Source organism: Cyprinodon variegatus, unplaced genomic scaffold (genome assembly GCF_000732505.1).
Source record: "Cyprinodon variegatus isolate N-32 unplaced genomic scaffold, C_variegatus-1.0 Scaffold732, whole genome shotgun sequence".
NCBI lineage: Eukaryota > Metazoa > Chordata > Actinopteri > Cyprinodontiformes > Cyprinodontidae > Cyprinodon > Cyprinodon variegatus.
The window spans coordinates 51,420-56,710 of NW_015151185.1; positions in this window are offsets into that span (position 1 = coordinate 51,420).

Consider the following 5,291-nt stretch of genomic DNA (forward strand, 5'->3'; position numbering starts at 1 on the left):
CCTCCCTGTCCCCCTCCCTGTCCCCCTCCCTGTCCCCCTCCCTGTCCTCCTCGTCCTCCATCTTCCCTGCTACCTACCTGTCTACCTCTAAGTTCGCCTGTCTGTCCCCTTGTCTGTCTGTCCCCCTGTCTGTCTGTCTGTCTGTCCACCTGTCTGTCTGTCCCCTGTCTGTCTGTCCACCTGTCTGTCCCCCTGTCTGTCTGTCCCCCTGTCTCTCTGTCCCCCTGTCTGTCTGTCCCCCTGTCTGTCTGTCCCCCTGTCTCTCTGTCCCCCTGTCTGTCTGTCCCTCTGTCTGTCTGTCCCCCTGTCTGTCTGTCCCTCTGTCTGTCTGTCCCTCTGTCTGTCTGTCCAGCTGTTTTCCTCCTGTCACCTTGTCTATACTCTTGTCTCTCTTCTCTAACCGTCTACCTGTCTGATTTGTTCATCAACCTAACATCCTGCTCACCTGTCTTCCCCTCTACCTCACTTCCTGTCTGTCCACCTGTCTACCTCTCTGCTCCTGTCTTTCCACCTGGCTGTCTGCTTGGCTCTGTTGCATGCTGACAGCCCCCTGCAGTCCTGCACACAGGCCCATAGCAACATGCCTGACGAAGATGATGATGATGATGATGATGACTATACTCTCTCTGATGATGACAATAAAGCTGATTGATGATCAAGTTTACTGATTCTGTTTCTGTTTGATATGACATCTGAAGAGTCTCTGAATTTGGCAAAAACATTTAAAGATAAAATAATTCCAGCTTGGAGATCATGAAACAGCGACAGGTTATGTTCCTGCTCCCATCAGAGCGGTGCCTGAGCGTAGCTTGGTGCTAATCTCCATGCTAACTCCTTCATATGATGACGTCTTAGACAGACCGCATATAATCCAAGAGAACATACACTATACTGCCAGAAGTTTATGTTCATCCGTCCAAATCATATCAATCAGGTGTTCTAACCTCCTCTATGGCCACAGATGTATAGAATCACCTCCATCATACCTACCGCCCAGACAGTGGTGACCGGAGGGGTCGCTCCCAGGAGCTCAGTAAGGTCCAGTGTGGAGCGGTGATAGGACGCCACATGTTCAACAAATCCAGCCCTGAAACTTCCTCGCTCAGCTGTATCATCAGAAAATGGAAAATGTTTGGGAGAGACAACATTTCAGCCGAGTCACTACAATGGCAATAACTTATGCGATGTATAATGTTGGACCCAGAAGTCAAGGCGAGGCAGGCAGCGGGAAAGTTCAAAGCGTTTCAATGCGGGTCTGCTCATCAGCTGCACGGCTAATCTCTGCAGCGATAGGAAGTACAGGTCAGTGACTGGATAGTCGGGCTGATCACGACTTGGAGCGTTCTAAACGGGAGGTTATTACGGCGGGCGCCGCCCCCAGAGTTCCTAGAAAGAGGGAGCAGAGCAGCTGCCAGTCGACGCCGAGCAGCAAGTTTCCTGGAGGGGAAATCCAAAGCTGGAGTCAGAAGACAGGTCAAAGTTCAGAAGCGGGTAGAATCCAGGAATCAGTCCAGAACAGATCAGACTAAAGGCTGATTGATAAACAGGAACCAGGTGGTCTGCGTAGGTGTCACGGTGAACGCACTCCCCCTCCCACAGACACTCTGCTGCACCTCTCCCATATTATAGGTGACCGCAGACAGGAGGCCTCTGATTGGTCAAATCTCCATCCGCTCTACACTATGCGTATTTTCTGTTTGGTTCCTGACCGCCATTGTGGAAAACGACTGGTGAAGATGGAGCAGCTAGCAGAGCGAGGAGCGTGAGAACGCTGGGACCCTTTTCCCACCTGGATCCCCGCTCTTTTTGGCCCTCATGTCCCTCCGATGTCCCACAGACTTGCCCCAACTTCCTCACCCATATCTAGAGCCACAGCTAGTTCCTGATTGGCCCTCTGGCGTTGTGGCGTGGAATAACAGCGCAGACCACGCTTCAAACATATCTGCGACACACTGCTGCGGGAGGAGAACCAGGCCTTAACAGAGCAGACAGGAGCAAAGCGGAACTCAGGATCCACAGCGCAAAAAAATTATCGCAATCAGGAAAACAGAAGAAGATTCAGAACACTAGAGTTCATCTCACCAAACTGCTGGAATCACCTGCCGCTGATAAATACCAGAGGAACCAGGTAGAAACAGCCACTGGACCAGTTAGAGAGGTGAGCAGGAGCAAATGAAAAACCCAATCATCAGCGCTAAAGAACATTACAGAACTACTATTTAACACCCTGTGCAATAACCTGTTTCTCTATATTTGACAATAACTATATATATAAACAGCCATGTAAACACCCTACTATAGAAAATTAATTTTAAAAAGCTGTCCTATGTGGACGCACTGTTTATACTGTATATATCCCATCATGCACCTTTTCCTTCCTTTGGCACCTTCTTCTTCTCCTTTGACTATTGAGCTGATGGTAAATGTCTCCACTGTGAGATCAATCTTGTCAACGCAGAGTCGGCCTTGTTCGCTGACGGAGCAGATCAGTGGATCCTGAAGCTCATCGTGCAAAGAGGTCACCAACGTTGTGCACACACCTCCAAGCTTCAGGTGTCCTTCAGGTCAGCTGCAGGACTGAGAGCTTCATGGGGTGGAGCAGCTCCACCCACGCCAAACCTCAGCGAGTGCAACGCCGTGCAGCGAAACACTGCACCACTGGACCCCAGAGCAGTGGAGACGCCATCTTTGGAGGCAGGAATCACGCCGTAAATCTGATGGACCAGTCTGGGTTTTATATTTACAATTTAAAGGTTTGACAGAAACACCTTTAGGTCATTTAGTCACATTAAAACAATAAAATAACCCAGTTTTGATCTGAAAGCTTCCACATGAAAGAACTCCTCTCCTTCAGACCAACGACTTAAAGCAGATTTTTCGGCTTCCTCTACTGTGTGAGTAATAATAATACTAATAATGATGATCATACATTTAATTTGTAATGCATTTAAGAAAACTCAAAGTGCTACAGGTAAAATCATCGTACACTGGAAAAACGATCTAGAAATAAAATAGAATGAGCATTTCTGCTCTTAAATAAGATAATTAGATAAAATGCACTTGAAAGAAGACAATGCAATTGTGTTTTCTTATTTTAAATGTAAAATAAGAAACCTCCTCAATCCAAGAAAAAATGCAATATTTTAAAAAAAATACTTATCTTGTTATTACTTATTATTTATAACTTAAAAAGTTTGGTTATTGTTCTATCCATGTTTCAGACTGTAATAATCAGATAAAAGGAGTGAATAATATTTTATGGTTATTTAGTTTTATTTGCACTAGGATATTCATTAATGGGCATTTAATGGTGTGTTCTACAGGAAGGGTTAGGGCATAGAGCTGGAATCCAGAGGCTGTGAGTTCGAGTCCCACTCCCACTGACTGCCACTCTGGGTCTCTGAGCAAGACTCTTAACCCCACCCTGCTCCCCGGGCCACACAATGGCAGCCCACTGCTCCCCAATGGGAGGGGTTAAATGCAGAGAGGGAATTTCTCCAGAGTGAGATCAATAAGGTTAAACTATTATTAATAATAAACAAACTAGCATTGATCTAATTGATTGGATGTATCTGGCCACTGATATAAATTTCTGACTGTGTTGGACCCCGCCTCTCACCCACTGATAGCACCCCCCGCCACCCCACTTGGGATTCAGCATGTCAGAAAATGGATGGATAGCTCAAACTGGGCAGGATGTCAAAGTGGTTGCTGATTGGTGGAGCTGGTCAGGCTTCATCTGCTGGGCGGAGCTCCAAGCTTTCTTTCTGAAACGGTGTATGATGACTTTACTCTGGTAATATTACGAATTTATTCTGGTATTACGAATTTATTTTCATATTACGACTTTATTCCCACAATGTTACGACTTTATTCTCCTATTACGTATGACTGTATGATCTGGTTGAACTGTAAAGTGCCTTGAGATGACATGTGTTGTGAATTTGGCACTATATAAATAAACTGAATTGAATTGAATTAACATAAAGTTACAACTTTATTCTCATAATATTAAGACATAATTCTCATAATGTTACGACTTTATTCTGTTAATATTACAACTTTATTCTCATATTACGATTTTATTCTCATATTACGACTTTATTCTCATTATACGATTTTATTCACATAATGTTACGACTTTATTCTCATAATATTACAACTTTATTCTCATAATGTTACGACTTTATTCTGGTAATATAACGACTTTATTCTTATAATTTTATGACTTTCTTCCCATATTACGACTTTATTCTCATAATATTACGACTTTATTCTCATATTACGATTTTATTCACATAATGTTACGACTTTATTCTCATAATATTACAACTTTATTCTCAGAATGATACGACTTTATTCTGGTAATATAACGACTTTATTCTTATAATTTTATGACTTTCTTCTCATATTANCATATTACGACTTTATTCTCATAATATTACGACTTTATTCTCATATTACGATTTTATTCACATAATGTTACGACTTTATTCTCATAATATTACAACTTTATTCTCAGAATGATACGACTTTATTCTGGTAATATAACGACTTTATTCTTATAATTTTATGACTTTCTTCTCATATTACGACTTTATTCCCGTATTATGACTTTATTCTCAGAATGTTACGACTTTATTTGCAAAATAAAAATAAAAAATCTCTAGTCTGGCTGTTTTCTTTTTTGTTCTTATGAAAATATTTTGCTATAAAACAAATATACAGATCTTAGAAACAAGAGATAATACAGAAGAACAATAGACAGGTTCTCTAAAAATAAAAAACATACAAAAAACAACATAAACGATTCTTTGAAAAATGGCTCAGAAATATCCGTGGAAGTATTGCTCTGTTTTAATCAAAGTATTTAATCTTTGAATTCATGTAGTAAACATCTGACGCTGGGGGACATTTTGGAATATTTATAATTATGTATCTGAAATGATGCAAACAGAATGAGCAGGATGTGATAAAAGTAGCAATAGTGTCTCACTGGGCTAGCCTGGCCATAATGCTCCCTGCTGTAATATTATTAATATGCATCATTGCAGCAGAAATGGCTGACTCTCCGGTGCTGCAGTTGCATGCTGGGAAGCGTAGTTTTGTTCCCGGCGCCAATCTGAGACCCCTAACATCAACCAGCTAATCAGCACAGATCGCCGATTCTTTCAGCCAATCACCACACCCGAGGCAACTTACTGACCAATCACAACCATTACACCTCAGAGCCAATCACAGACTCTCTCTAATGTGAACAGCCAATCAAATCACAACAACACGCATGATGC